Source organism: Myiozetetes cayanensis, unplaced genomic scaffold (genome assembly GCF_022539395.1).
Source record: "Myiozetetes cayanensis isolate MyiCay16 unplaced genomic scaffold, myiCay2020 scf13, whole genome shotgun sequence".
Taxonomy (NCBI): Eukaryota; Metazoa; Chordata; class Aves; order Passeriformes; family Tyrannidae; genus Myiozetetes; species Myiozetetes cayanensis.
In genome coordinates, this window is record NW_026086937.1 from 216,334 (window position 1) to 232,852 (window position 16,519).

At 38.0% G+C, this 16,519-nt stretch overlaps 1 long non-coding RNA gene across 10 annotated transcripts in view; it reads left to right on the forward strand.

The window, feature by feature from the left end:
* Positions 1-7,376: 7,376 nt before the first annotated feature.
* The window catches only part of LOC126636429 (uncharacterized), an 88,182-nt gene continuing 79,039 nt past the window's right edge, over positions 7,377-16,519 (forward strand). For 8 of the 10 annotated variants that reach the window (XR_007627981.1, XR_007627976.1, XR_007627977.1 and 5 more), the window contains exons 1-3: positions 7,377-10,495; positions 11,933-12,061; positions 15,026-15,101. This is a non-coding gene — a long non-coding RNA (uncharacterized LOC126636429). The remainder of the gene's footprint in view (positions 10,496-11,932; positions 12,062-15,025; positions 15,102-16,519) is intronic. The other 2 variants (XR_007627980.1, XR_007627979.1) reach the window with 2 other exon arrangements.

A 16,519-nucleotide genomic window follows, 5' to 3' on the forward strand; every position in this document is an offset into this window, starting at 1 on the left:
TGTTCGGGTAGTTGCAAACATTTCTGTAAGTGTCTTTCAGTGGACAGCAGTGTAGCTTGGAGCTTGGGGTTCAAGAAAATTGAAAAATATAATCAAGCCTCTCTGATTTAGTTACTGTGCTGTAACATGTACAAGAGTGCACCCTGGCTATTATTCAGTTGAGTTTCATTAATTCTGTTATTCTTTCCATGTGCAAATTTATAACATCACATAAAGTCAATCACATATTGAATAGTTCCATCATATTCTGTTGCAAACCTTGCAGAATTTTTGTTTTCATCATATATGATACCATACTAAATTATGTGGTATTTTTTCCCATTCCCAGAATGTTTGTTTTGCCTTTCCTGAAGCTTAAGAGAGGGAATACATCTTTATGAAATTCTGGCCAGTCTTCTCCCTGTGCTGTTCCCATTTTGAATACAATGAATAAACAGTATAGCCATGTAAACAAGAAAAGGGGGCATCAGCCCTTCTGTGGTTACTGCCCATATGGATAGAGTGTATCAGAAACAACTCACTCCTCTTCTTTTTAAGAAATACTATCAAATTATATTTTGTTTACTGTGGAGTTAGATGCAGTAACTGTGCTGGCAGTGAGGCTCTTACCACCCATCAGCTGTCTGTTAGTAATTGCTCGTTATGTTCCCAAACCTGTAGAAGTCATGAGATAATTTAGGTGATGTCCTCAGTTGATGAAGATGATCTATTATTCCAAAGTAACCTTGCTTTCCATCAAAAGAGACACTATCCCCCCAAGGAACTTGAAAATCTAATACAATAATATTTTACTTGATTAGACTAAGTAACTGAGTATAAAGTAACTTATATTACATGAGTTTAAGGAGTCTGTCTATTAGCTGCTCTATTATATTTCAGCCCTCATTAGTAAGATAATTCATCATACTAGAAAATGTGAATTGTACTTTATGAATTAGTATAATAATATTCTGCACCCGATAGTTATTAATTCTGGTTCACTCTGATTTATCATAACATTAAACTATTCAATGTTTGAAGAGAAATAGAAGTTAGTTTTCATGTTGGTCTGAGATACGGTATGTAGAATGTTTCAGAATAATAATTAGATGTTAGATACTACTATATTTTCTGAGGCAGAGCTAGTGATTGCTTGAAAATGATATTTAAATGACCCTACTCTGCTTAGAAACCATATAACCTAAATTGTGCCATCCATTGCTGCTGCATGGAGCTCTACAAGAACATTTCTTTCAATGAGAAATGACATTATTTTTGTGCTGACAGTTTCTGTGTAATAACAGTGTTAGGTTTTGCCAATGAGCTACAATTGTTGCTAATATGACAGTTTGTGGAATTGTTGAATTTTGAATGTAGAGTAATCGAAAATGTACATTACTGTGGACTTCACTGGGTGAGGCAGGGGAGGGTGGAATTAGAATTTGCTTCTGGCTCTACTCTTGTTTAAAATGCACATGATGCAGTTCTGATTGTGTGGACAATTTTTTAAACCAGTCTTAGAAAGCAGCCATTTACCAGCAGTTAGCAGGGAGATTATGCTGGGGAGATGATACAAAAATGTTTATATTGACTTAAATTGAGATAGATTGCTTTAGCTTATTCACATGCTATTTCTAATAATATTGAATGTTGGTAATGATTTCCCTCTGAGAAACCCAGAATTCTTTATAAGCGTTTAATGAGTTTTGTTTTGAGAGCAAAACACGCCAGTACAGCAACACATAGTAAAGTTAGTGCTGAGAAGAGAGTCTGGGTTTGCTGATTCCCCTCTCAAGCCTCTCTGTTGGGATGCTTTTTTCTTTAGGCTGTGACAGAGTCAAGGTAAAGTTTGATCCCTAAATATTTCAGTGTCTGTTAAAAAAACCTGTTGCACTTACTGAGCCGATGGCAAAATTGAGTATGATTGTCTCAGGTGGTAGCTGAGGACTTAGGTAATGTTAGTGACAGAAGTGTTTGATTCTGGCTAACAGGGATTGGAGGCAAATTCTCTAGTGGGTTACACCAGCTTTCATATGGATCTACAGCTATGGGTATCAGTGGTGCTGCTCATAATGCACACCAGGAGGACTGAGAAGAGAAACAGATACTGTGGTTTCTCTTGTGTGTGTAAAACACAAAAGATACATTTGTCTCATATTCTCTGCTGCTAGCCCTCTTCCAGCATAGCTAGTGTCCATATTTTTATTCTCATGCCATTTCTTTACTGTCTAATGCTCCTTTTTGTGGCTAGATGTCTTTTGCTCATCTGAGTCCTTGGAACTCTAAGGGAACAACAGGTTAGAATCTTACGCTTGCCAGTATCAGGTAATTCCTTTATTCCTGTGTTTTGGAGAAGCTTGTCAAAGTCTTTAGGTAATCATCTACAGAAAGTCATGTCCAGCTTTAATTCCCTTACTTTCTTGTATGAAGCCTTTAAATGAAGTTAAGTGTGCTATTCTGATAGTTACCAGTTAGAGGTGTTCCTTAAATGAATTATTAGATGTTATGATGTGAGTCATACATTCAAAAGGGGACATTTATAAGTTATTTTGTGTTGATTTTGTGCTTTATATTTTGCAAAATGTTTTTTCAGTTGTGATCCTGTCATTCAGTAATCGTTTTGACTGCATTGCTAAGTATCTCCATCTCCATATGTAGAGGTATCTTGTGCTACGTTTATTTGTGGTTCATGTCATAAAATCTTTCATTCTTTTAAGAACTTATGTTCCTAAAATAAATACAAATCGGTTTGTTGTCAGTTGAATTTGGAGTAGGGTTTTCCATTTATGCATATTGCATTGTTTAAAGGGTAATCATTTGTACACACTGGAAATATATAGGTTTTGATTGTATATTAGATACTTCTGAGATTAGAGCAAATATCAGAGTCTCCATAAATGATCTGAGCTACAGAACTGTGAAAAGAATGGATTTTCAATTTTCTGAACGAAATGAACTACCCCAAATTATTTTAGCTCAAGTGAAACATTTTTCCAATCTGAAATGGAGTTTTAACATCTTTTCAGATATTAATTTTTGTCAGTTTAAAATACTTTGTATGAAAAACTCAATAATGCTTTCAGAAACATTAAAACAAAATGTTTTAGAATTGTGTGTTTTCTGGATTTAATTTTTCGACAGCAGACTTCTGACTGCATTTCTGAGTGAGTAAATTATTTTTCTGAAAAGTTTTAGCATGCTGTATTCCTGGCAGAAATTTGTCTTGGTGACTGCTCCCTTTTTTTCCTTCCAGTTATGGTCCAGGAGAGAAAGGTTGGGTTTTTCCTGTATTTAATGACTGCACACCGGCATGTCTTTTGCTGGTCTAAATCACCATAGCTCTGGTGGATTTCTACCTGTGGAGGAGCTGTCCCTTTAAGTTCATTACTAATGCCTTAAAATCATTCTGACTTGATTTTCAGTTAGTTCACCTTGACTTACTGTCCTTCATTATTTTAATATTCATTTATGTTTTTGATCACCTGCTGACTCAATCATTTTTGAGCCCTTGTATTTCATTGCAATAACTAATTCCTAACACTAACAATCTTGACTTTTCTAATAATTGTTTATTTTCTTTTTTCTCCTTTTTCTTTTGCTGTCCTCATTAATCTTCTCTTACAGTTATTTTTTTCTGACATTTCAACTTTTTTTCAAAATAATGATGATTATTAATTTACATTTTACTTATTTAAACTCATTCCATTTCTTCCTCTTAAACAGTGAAAATTGCTGTAGAGTCCATTAAAATCCCTCATCTAATTCCTGGTGGGTTCTGGCAGTCTGTGCGAGTTCTTGTTTCTAGAATAGCATTTCTTGAGGATAAGTAATCCTGATTACCTTTGTTTTGGAACTGGCAGCATACATGAATCAGTAGAAAATAGTTTAAAATTTTGACAGGAATGTCAAATAGAAAAATAGTTCTGTTTCCACTGTTTTAGCTGGTTACTGATGTTATCTCTACTGCTGCTATTCTTTCTCCAGTGACAGTGCTTAACAGCAAACCTCTGATTTCTACCAGTGCAGAGGAAATCAAAGGTGATATTGTTGGTCAAATCCTGCCTTAAAGGTAGTCCTCACATGTCAGGTGGATCTTCATTTTACTCAGCGACTGATTTTCTGTATGTGGGTTCTCTGAAGAAGAGAAAGAGCTGCTACTATAAGTTATCATTTGACTGTGAATGATTTGGTAACACTGATATTCTTCTAGTTCTGTGAATATTTTATGATAAGCTTTGTGAAGAATCTGTAACTTCAAGTGTGAGATCAGCATAAAAAATGGCTTCCACTTAGATTTGAGCATATACACTATTTTGTAGCTATGCTCTTGCTCATCTGATGCAGTGCACATGATTAGGTATAAATTAAGAACTACGTTCATCATTACAGTATAGATTTTTGTGAACTGTATTGTACTTCACCCGAGAATTTCATTGCGTTTTAACTACAGCGCCTGAACAGCTCCACAGCAAAGATCAAACTGTTCTAATTCTGAAGTTATTGTTTTCCTTTTGCAAGCTCTGATTGTTGAAACTTCAAATGTATCTGCAGCTTATAAATACCTGAGAACACAAAGTCCAACACACCTTAAATCTGATTTAGGTGCTTTTATTGGCTAATATTTCATCCCTCGAGTCTGATTTCTCATTCTGGAGCTCTCCACTGCAAAGCTGAATAGAAATCACGTATTGCATGTTGCTTTTGGACTAAAGAGGTACACAGACAGAGGCTCAAGGAAGTATGTGCAGAGGTACTAGTCTCTAGCTGTACAAACTAGAGCTCCTGCTGGCATTCACCGTCTAGAACAGTGGAATGCAGTAATCCTTACGGCGAGGTACACTATGTGCTAACAGAAAAATCAGTCCCACCAAATATTTTCAGAATGTTTCCTTTTCTGTTTGGAACACTTCTGTTGTGAAAGGTTTTGAGAAAATGAACCACTGCTTGAAGTGGTGGGGGAAAAATCAGGTACGGTTTTGATCTCAGCAGGTGCCAGGAGTCAGGAGCAGCTGATGCTGACAGAGGCACCATCGAGATTTCAGCAACAAATGGGGGCTGTGGGGATCCCAGCTCTTGGTAATAGCGTGTCTTCTTGCATGTCAGCGCTGCTTGAGTTGCAGCAGCCTGCCTAAGGCTCAAAAAGGGGTGGGTGGATGTGCCACAATGAAAGGTAAAGTCTGTTTTCTGGGAATCTCTTGGCTGCAATTAGGCCTGAACTCACCTGAGGATGCTGTGGTCCTGCAGCCTGAATCTTGCAGTCAACCTTTCTCAGTTTGCTGGTGGGATCTTATCCTCCCAGCCAGCAGCCCTAGACTGTGCAGGATAAGCAGCCAGCCCAGTAGGGGCTCAATGGCAGCCTGAGTTTTGCAGAGACTGCTGCAACCAAGGTTCTGTCTCTTCCGAGAATTCCCAAGACAGCCGAACAGTTGAGGAGCATATCTAGGATTTGTGAGAGGCAGTAGCTCTGGAGTCAGGCCAGTCTGCTGTGCTTTTGGAAACCTACAGAGAGAATAGCAGCTCTCCCCAGGTAGCTGCAGGCACTGCAGCTCCAGTTCTCTCTCCCAAGACCTGGCAACTTGCCTGTGTTCCATCTCAGCGAGAGATGGAGCAGCGTGCGGAGCGCTGTGTACCATTCCTCCGGAGAATACAAGGACCTCAGGAAGTAATGATGAAAATGTGTCTTTCTAATAAGCTGACTGCCATTAGCAGTTTTCATTTTCAGGGTCTCTGGTGCTGTGTAAAAGCCTGAATAATATTTAAGCATATTTTAATAACAGTTAAAAAAAAATCCAAGTATTTTAGTGTGTGGCTGTGTGTGTGTGTGACAGAGTAAATTAAAACCTTGAGCAATAGTAAGTGTGCCATGACGGTGTAGGCCTTTCCCTGTCTTAGTATTGGAAAAAGGATTTATATTAGGGGTTTTTTTTGATAGTAAAATATTTATTTTCATAAACTGGTGCAGAAACCTTTCTAATTAGGGCATACCGTTTTGCAGTTGAAATGGCTACCAACACTTTTCAAATATCTTTTTGGCATCTCCATAATGTCTGAAGATTATTAAAAATCTTCTCCTTGGTCAGGCAAGATGTTGAGTTTGATCTTTCTAAAATCCTGTTCAAATGCAAATAAATCCACAAATTCAGATTTGCTAGATTCCAAAGCAGTCCTCTTGTACTGCCAGCCCAGAGAGAGTGATTGTAATGTTAAGCAATGTTTGAAAGGACCAAAATGGGATCACAGAAGTAATTCTGCTTTGCTGATCCGGTGGCATGAGAGGCTGTTTGAGGGAAGACAAAGTACCACCAATATTGGAACATCATGAAGGCCATATACAGTATCTCTATTTGAGTACCATTTACTCACCTGCAGGAATCCCAATTAACTGGAATTACCACCCCAATTAAGCAGCAGTCCTTGCCATTAAGTATCATTAGGCTTAATTTGGTTCCCTGGGAAATGTCCCGATTAAGCGGATTTCATGATTAAGCACCTGTAATAAATGTTTTAACTTACATGTAAAATTCTTTTTATTTCATAGGATCTGATCACTAGCACCCAAATAGCAACTAGTATGTCAACTACTACTTTTCTCATTTTTTTATTAATTACCTTGTATATATTAACTTCTTATCTTGGCTTTGCAAAGTTTTGACAAGGAAACCTTTATAGTTTTATGTGGTGATTTTGTAATACAAACGTATTCCTGCATATCTGCCTGACAACCTGGTTAATATTCTGTCACTGTCTTAAGAGAGGAGCAAACCACATGTGAACATCAGTTGTATTTCAAGGAAACACCCCATTTGCTATACTGTGGAGGAAGTTTACTTGGTCAGCTGTAATTTTCAGCTTGCTGAAAGAATAATATTTCATAAACCAGAAACAGGTATCAAAAACATCTGCAGTACTAAACTGTTCAAATGACCATGCATCAGGTCTCATTTTTCTAAAAACAGGTGGTGACAGATAAGATGTGTTATAGGAAAGATCTCTGTTGCCTGAGCCAGTGGCCTAAATTAGGGTCCTTGTTGTAGATGCCAGGTGAAAGTAGAGATACCCAAGACAGCTGTAAATAGGGGACCAGATCAATATAGCCACAGTAAGGCCAATGCTTTACTCTACAGCTCATGAAATAAAGCCCCTCTTGAGGGTCTAAACAACATAATGAGAAGTGGAGTGGGAAAATTGTGGGGTTTAGTGCTGCAAATACATAAAACTCCAATACCAACTGGTAGTAGCATCTCTACTACATGAGGGCTGTTGAGATGATCTGGGTTTACAGAGAAGACAACCAAGTTTCTTCATAGTACAAACTGACAGCTCCCATGTAATCATGGGATCTGATTTTCACATCTTGCCTTGAATAGCAGCAAGAGCATTTCCCAAAGAAACATGGTATCACTGAAAAGTTGTTTATTTGTGGAACCCAGAATATATTTTTAAACATCTCTGATTTGCTGACCCTCTGAATCCAAGGCTAGGCTCCAGGGGATTCTCAGCAGGGATTTTTGGCCCTATGGCCAAGACCAAATTTAAGATGAATTTACAGTGAACACTGTTAAATGGTCACAGAACCGCCTCACTCCTTTAAAGAAGAGCTTAAGTTAACATTTTTGCTAAATTTAAATTTACACAACAGATAAAAGAGAATATGTATGGCAAAATCTATTAAAAATAGTCAAGAGAAGAAGCAAGGAAAAGGAAGTGGAGCTATTTCTCTAAAAGATTAAACTGGAAAGGAATAGAATGGATCAGAATAAGGGACTCTTTTAATCAACCCTCTCTAATAGGAATGTATGACCAAGGAATCCTTTTTTGCATGTAAAGATCAGGGGGGTTTAATCACAAAATAGTGATGGGAACATACATTAATTTGTTGGATCAGAACGCACTGAAAAAATGGAAGAGAATATAAGTACTTGATGGCATTATGTACAAAGACTTTAAATATCTTGGAAAGGTCTTGTTGGAAAGGGAAACATTCTACACACAGTTCTGAATATGTGCACAATAAGGTGTTGGTCCCCAAAGGCTAAGGAAAACATACCAAGAAGAATAGAAACTGTTCTAAAGGATTTTCACATCTGGGAAGTGTGTTTCTTTCCCTGTCCCCCTTCCCACTCTCTCTCTCTCTCTCTCTTCCACTCTTATTCTGGCTCTCTAGCTCCTCTCTTTTCCCCACCATACAGGTATTCAGCAGCAGCAGAAATAACACAAGAAATTTTTGCAGTTTCCTCTATATAAATCCTGCAATTGTAGTGGTCAGAGAAAAAATATTCAGATTATAATCTGTTTAAAGTAAGTTTTTCTTTTGATGCGTGTATGACTCCCATAAATGTTAATGCTGGCTTTGGGCTTCAAAAGGAACGTCCCTCGCAGTACTGTAGAGTTAAGACATAAGAAAATTTAGGAGATTGAAAAACCCATCTGACTTGGCACTTGTGCTATTTATTTAGTTTTGGAGCTGTGAAGAAAAGAAGGAATGAAATCTCTCCCACCTATATAATTTTACCTAGTTTTCCTGTATACTAAAATATCAATTCAATAATATCAATTTATATCAAATTATCAAATATCATGTTAAAGTGTCAAATAATTTCTGTGGGTTTTTTACTTGATTGCCTTAATTTCTGTATCAACTTTTCCAACACTTGTATGTAAAATAAAACAGGTCAAGACTTCACCAACTGAACAGTTTACATTGCTTGTGTAACGAATTGAGGAATTGAAAGAACTGAGGAATGGATAACTGACCAAAAGGTCACCTGACCTTTCATCTTCTGGACACTGTATGATTGGAGCATGCTAATGTAAGACTTGAATTAATCATAAAGATTGGTAATGTGTCTAGGTACTGTGAGTATGTGCATCAGTAACTACAGCCTACCTGTAAACCTGGAGATGGTCATCTGCCACAACTCCGGGTTTCAAGAGAGAGAAAATGTGAATGCTGTTTTATTGACCAAAACCTTTAAGCTGAGTAGCATGACCTTCCTCTTAGAGCCGGAGTTACCTGTGAATGATGAGCCTAATGCCATTCCAGCCAGAGCTGTGGAAACAGGCTTGCTGATTGTAGAGCAGCCAACTGCACTCACGTGGATGACAGTGTCAACAGGACGGCCTTTTGTGAGGACCAGATGAGGTAAGGGGAGCAGCAGTCTGCTACCTCGGGTGAAGTGCCCAAAGATGACTTGCTTACTTTATCATAATGTAAATATTAATTAAGGTGGTCTGGTTTTGTTGCTGAAGTGCACATTTTGGTGGCTGTGTGCTTTCTTTTTCTTTTGGCCACCTTTTTGGCAAATAGAGTTGTAAGAGGGTAGTAGACAATTCCACGTGAAGAGAGATCTCATAGGGGCGGTTTGAGACCAGGAAGAAAAGCAGGAGGGTCATTTCATACGGTGCTATTAGTTGTTCTAGTATGGGAGGTGATTTTGAGGGGCAGGATGAAAATCTCAGCAACTGCAAATATGTTTTACGCAGTCTTGTGTAAAACAATGTGGAGAAGAACTCCTCTGTTTTCGTGGTTCAGAATGACAGAGCTTCCTTTCCACTTGCTTACATTTCCTGCAAGAGTCCTGTTTTCTAGACCAGAGACAATCATGCATGTACCTGCTTCCAAAGAGGAATTTGCTGATCTTTTAAAAAAAATCTAATCTTTGATAGTGTTTATCCGCACTAACTTCAAGATATATGGATGACTTTTGAGCAGAGATGGTACTTTGATTTTTACTGCAGATGTGTATTGCTGCTTCCTAGTGACTGAATTCCTTCAAGCACAGTAAAATTCTCTGCACAATAAAAGGTGAAGCTTAATTATTAATTTCCTTAGGTGGGACCTATATCTTCCACTGCTGAGAGGTGTTCTGTCCACATGGGGAAATGCAGAGGCAGATTTAACTCAGATACGACACTCTTTTAAAAGCAGTTCTGCAAAGCTCTCAAGACTCAGTGAAAATAATTAGGAAATTATCTTGCATGGAGTAATTTAGTATTTTGGCCAACATGTTAAACAATATTCTATTATTTCTAGTAAAATAACTGATGAGGGATTTCAGATATCCTAGAAGGCTCTACTGAACAGAAAATTCTGCAAATTTCTACCTTCATTTATAAAGTCAGGCTGATTTCTGAGACCTCTGTATGCCCATCCTGTGAGATTTTACCATTAATCAATATTAGGTGAAAAAAATATTCACTTGTAAATGGAAGGCTTAGTGATCAAAAGGAACATATCAGGTTAGAAATATTTTTGCTAAATGTTATGTTGTGCTCTTTATTTCCTATTTTATTCTTACTGGCCTGAACAACACGATGTACAATTCCTTGCATGTCTTCCCCCCTTCTGATGATCTGATCTCAAATAATCATTTGAATCCTGAAAAAGAGGCCCCTTTATTATTATTTTTGTTCTTTCACATGATCATAAATCCTCCAGAGAAGAGAGCTGGTATCTGCTGAAAGCATCTGACTTCTAAACAGATTGTGGGTTAAAGGAGTCACTTGGACAATACAAGTAAGTAGTAATTTATTATATGCAAATGTAACAGGTTGACATAAAACCCATGACTTCAGTCAACTAGAAAATAATACTGTAACTGAGATATGTTTTTGAAGTTGCTGTTTAGCTTCATATAAGGGGAGAAAATCTCCTGTAGCTCAGATGGGCTTATTTGAAACCAAAGCTTTTGATGTTATAATGTGCAGTCTAAATTCATTAATCCCTCTGTTCAAAAAAAAAAAAAAAAAAAAAAGGCTCTTAAATGAGTAATAAACATAATAATGAAAATAACTACCAGGAAGAACATGAGTTACATCACACTTAGTGTTCCAACTAAAGATGAAAATTAACTTTGGAAACAGGTTACGCTAAATGCATTTAATTTGTGTTTTGATACAGAATGTTTAAACATGTTATTATTTCTGGCACCAGGGCTGATAGCTATTAAATGAGAACATCTAAGAACATCAAAGGAACTGGACCTTTTATACTCTTCAGCACCCCCTTGGAGATGTTTATCTGGGCTGTTATCTGGATCCCATACAAGCATTGAACAATGTGCCAGTCTCACCAAGTTACTCTCTTTTCCCAAAAGTTCTGACGCGTGCATTTCCTGCACAAATGTTCCATATTTTAGAGTTCACTACAAGTGCATAAATAGAAGTGGTTTGTACTAACAGATTTGACTGTAGATACTTGAAGTTTTTCTTCTATAAAGTATTTGAAATAGAAAAAAACACTTCCTTCTGTTTGACTCAAACTAAGTTTCCAGATGTCAGGGTCAAAGGTTGGAGATAAAAGTATCAGGTTTTGGCCTACTCTAACAAGACTCCAGACCCAAATGTGTGAGATCTTCCCCAGAGGGGCTTCCTTTTGTGCTGGTTCATTTTTCTTCTTTAGCTTCTCCCAGTAAGAGGTCCCATTCCATGCTGCTGAATTATGATACTTCATCTCAATCGTTAAGACACTTAAAACTTATATTTACTGTTTAACACTTGGCTGCAAGTCAAATCTTTTAAATATCTCTTTTTAAAACTTTTCCACTTTTGAAGGCTGTTAATTCTTTTCTTCCTGGGGCTTCAGTGACTGTGTGTGGGTCCTCTTGGCTGACATTACAGGAGTCCTGCTCCAACTAAGCCAAGTGTGCAGTAAAACAAGAGGCCTTACAATTGACACAAAGCCTCAGTAGATGTGTAAAGGCTACAGGATATTAGCCCTGCGCTCCCCTTGGCATGTTCACTGGCTTTTTGGCTTGTTTGCTTCTACCAACAGCTGAAACTCCTTAACCATCTGAGAGAAAAAATTAAAACCAATGCACAAATGAGCTGAAGAGCCTGGTAAGTGGCTGAGTTAGATGTAAATGTAAATATTAGGGTTTAAAACAATAAAATGAAGGCTATGAAGATTAATCATCGGAGTTACAGTTTAGGTCTAACCCATTTCTGGTCACAGGGTGAATACTTTGGCTAAACCCTGAAGGTTTGCATGTGTGAAAAAAACGCCCATCTGGTCAGAGAAGGACTGTGGAGCCAAGAGACCCTGGAGGCATTCCTCCTACACTCCATCTCTGTGGGGAAAAAGGTACTGCTTGGTTATGGATCTGACATTCTCCTACTCTGTGCTTCCTTAGGCATCTACATTCCCATGTGGTACACAAATGTTCATGCCTTCCCCATGCCTTCCCCAGCAGTGCTGTCCTGTCTCTGCTCATGGAAGTGTGCCAATTCGTCAGCTTTTGGCAAAGAAGGCAGAACAGAATTTGAGGGGTGACCAGAACTGTGACATTCAGCATACGGTTTGGAGAGACCAGTTTCTTAAAGGTGGTCTCAGAGATGTGATTTTGCGCTGTTAAATCACTCCAGTACACTAAGCAGGAAACAAAAGTAGTTCCTTCATGGGTGCTAGAAGAATAACTAATAAAACTGCTAAGGATAATTGAACTGACACTTGCAGATGCATACCTAAGCCGAGGAAGTAAAGTTGCATGATGTAACCTAGAGCCATTATTTACACTGGAAGAAAGATTCACCTCCAAGTGCCATTTTCTGCCTTAATTCAGGAAAGCACTTCAGGCTATCACAAAAAGTGGAGACAGAAAACACCTTTTAGGTTGCCAAGTTTAGTCCCTTGTGAATATTGGGTTTTCCCCATGTGTACTGTGTGATGCTTTGTACTGTCTAGTTTAAACAGTTCAGACAATAGGAACTTGACTACTTCCCTTGAATGGTAATGTTATGAGTTGTTTGAAAGGCGTTTACTTTGGCTTTTTCTATGACAGGGCAATTAGGGAAGTCAGATGCCTGCTAGGTTTGGAAGTCCCTAGAGGAATGAGGCAGTAGGAGAGTCTGCAAGTTATGGTGGTGTGGAAAAAAAGGCCTCTTTTTGTAAGCTGTCAAGGAGTTCTGTGCACAAGGGCAGGGGCACAGAAAGCCAAATGAGCAGTGAAATCAGTGGAGGAAACGGCTGCTGACAGAACAAAACATTGAGGGAAACTTCACAAATGGCAGATCTAGTCTGGGTTCAGGGCAGTAATCACTAACAAGTTGGTGTAGTTGTAGAAATTGGACTTCCTGTAGATAGGGGACTGTCACAGTGGGACTATGATAAAGACGAGCTCAGAGAGACAAGAAAAGGCCAGACATATAGGAATGATAAAAATTTCCATAGTAAAATCCTGGGGTCAGGATGTGCTGGAGTCTTGCTGGTAGTAAAGCAGCAGTAGTTGTGGGCTGGGGCAAAGAGGAAAGTCTGGGCTGGATGAGACACAGGCAAGGAAGAAGGATAGACAGTCTCACAATGAGGCAGAGAAATATTTGATACAATGTACATGCATTAAGGTTGGTAAACAGGGTTATTATAAGTAATTATTTTAATGTTGCTAAAGCAGGGAAAAGAGTTCTCATCTGTGGTGATCTACTGCAAAGGCACAAATCATTCCTGTGTTATATATCTGTTAGCATTAAGGTAGTATTAATTTTCATAAAGGAGCCCACATTTTAATGATTTTTGCAGCTGCTTTTTGTACTTTGCTTCTTTACATTTATTTTTTTTTTCCAGGTACTTTTTACTAGAGATGATTGCTGATTTGTTTGCTTTTGGTTTGAAGTGAAGGCACATTAAATGGTCACACTTGTTCACCTGTGGTCTTTTGATTGAATTTTGTTTCTCTTCATTTAGTCCTGTTATTCTGACTTTTTTCCCCTACCCATTCTGAAGTTATAGAACTTCCCATCAGCTATTTGTGTTTATCAACTACTTATTGGGCAACACTTACGGATAAAATTCTACCTTGACCGTTGCAAGCCCCTGAACTCAAATCCAGTGGAAGCTTGTGAAGTCAAGAAGTTATGTGAGGTTCAATGTAAATCCACATGGTTCTCCCCATTTTTTTCAGTAGTAAACTCAGGCAGGAATTAGTGCAATGCTGCAACTAGTGCCTTTTAACAAGTTTAAACTGCCTTTTAAACAAGTTAAACCATGTTTCATACCTTTCCAGTTAAAGGGTCAACAATTATACATGCTTCTAATACTATTTTAAAAATTAACCTGGGGCTTTTGAACATGTTAGCTCTTGATTCCTGCTGAGGCCCACATGACTTGAAATATTTTTAAATGTAGTATTTGTTTTGTTATTTGGTTTCATAAATTCCATCCCTTTATGTCTTTTTCTGTTCTAAGGTCTACTCTCAGTCTGTTACTAAACATGCGTACCAGGGGTTGTATTCTTCTCATGCATCATTGTTAGGACAGTGATTTCAAAGAAAGCAGCGTCTGACAAATACCTGATGATGAAGAGTGGATATAAGATACAGGAAAATTCATATTTAGAGTAAAAAACTGAATTGATTGGGAATGCAGAAGAAAAGCCATACAGCAGGTCAGCGAGAAGCTTACTTATATGTATGGAAGGATTTTGCAGAGCAGTTTGACAGGACCATGCCTGTGGGTAGCTGGGCCATGGGCAGTGAGAGACAAGGATGGAAACCGAAAGTGTTACCTGCAGAATCACTGCTTGTGTTGCTCTGGGACAGAGCGAAGAGAGTGAAGGAGAAAGCAGAGTGATGTGCAGTGAGAACTGGCGAGGAAGCACTTGGATCTGTGAACAAAGAAACCTCTTGCTGTTTGCTTCCTGCTCTGCTTACTCTCTGATTATCTAGGACGGATGGTGATTTACCTCACAGTCTGGACTTTGCATCTGGTATTTTGCACAGTTACATTTTTTAAAAAATGGTTTTTACCCTGTTCTCTTGGGTTCTTTTCTAGCTAAGTTTGCATATTGCAGAGAAAATATGTTATTGTTTCATCTTCTGTCTCTTTCCCTTTTTGCCTCCACTGCTTTTTACGGAAATTGCATTTTGTAAAACTGTATTGGAACTGAGGTAGAGTCCTATCCTGACAACAAGACAGATAGTTATTAATTCAGTAACTGATATCACTAAATTGCTAGTGGAAATTAATGATTCATCTCAGACATATATATGATATCTGTACATGATTCATCTCGTATAGATGTGTGTTTAATAACTACTTTTATTTTCCTTAAAGTGCCATCAAAGAATTGAAGTTGTAAATGTCCCTGGACAGCAAAATATTTTGTGACCAGAAGATGACCTGTAATGTGGTAATAACCTTTTGCTTCCTTTCTTTCCTCTGTTCCACATTTTAATGTATCTTTGAAGTACATTGAAGATAATTAAATATAGGAGGTATAAGAGAACCAATGAATTCTTTAAAAGAAAACCTACTGCTTGATCATCTCACATGGAATCAAGGAGAAATACACTCAGCAAAGTCTTTATGTAGATTCGCTACATTTTTTTCAGTTTGTTTTTAAAAGAAAAGAACAGGCTGTTCCAGATTTGGAAATACATCATGAGGTCACCTGAAACAACAACAGAAAAATCCGCTACAAACCCCTATTCAACTCTACTTATCTCCCAAAATGTTTCTTTTCATAAACTGGACAAAATCAATTATATTTGAGAGACCATGACCACTCTGATTATGTATTTTAATAGTGGTGTGATTGACCAGGAGTGTTCATCTGATTATATTTGAAGAGGCTTTAGAGAGTCCATCCAGACATCTGAAAGATATTATTTCCAGTAATTTTTCATGTGTATCTGGAGTCTGGCTGTAGTTTTGCTGCTCTAACTTTGGAATAACTCCATTGAGGTCAACAAGCTACTTTAAATGTCACATGTTTATTGACTTTTTCATCTGTTTTTTGGTGTCCTAGCAATTTGTTGTAACTGTGGAAGAACTCTGTAGATGTCCAGAAGGTTGTAACTGACAGCAATGTTTGTAATTGGTCTACAGTATACAAAGGCCTTTCTACCCTATTTTCCTCACTGGACTGTTTTTATAAAGAACCCTGAAGGGTATTATGTTTTCAACTCCTCTTCTGCCACCTTCAGTTGTCCCACACTTGCTCTTGTGCTAGGGACAAATAGGAAATACATGAGACAATAACATAAACTTAACTAGAGAAGGCATATGAGCCGTTTGGGGAGAAAGTAGATCTGCAGTAGCATTTCCAGGATTTTAAATTTGGCAGTTCTATGTCAGTGAAGCATAATATGAATTCATTATCAGAATTAGACTCTATATCTAAAAGAAAGGATTGAAAAAAATTGCTTAGACTTTTGTCATAATCATTCCCTGGAATTTGTCCTGCTTGCTCCATTGTTGGTGCCGTTTTTGGCTGAACTGTATGAGCTTAGTGAAGACACACAAACTTGACTGATAGACTTCAAGTGGCTGGAAATCCTCCAGTTATTGTGTAAGAAAAAGAAAGCTTTTGTAGCTTCAGCTGTTTAATGACTCAAATAACTCATGCCATTTCTGTCTATAAACTTTTCTTCCTAAACTGCCGTAAACTGTGGGTAAAATCCCGTCTTTTCTCCATTGAACATCAGTCAATACATCCATGAGCTTGAGATGTCACCTGGTGATCCTGACAGATATTAATCATCTCCTCAGCTGCTTTAGTCTCTCCCCAGTTGCAGGTGTTCCAGGCCCCCTTCTCAGTGTTTAACT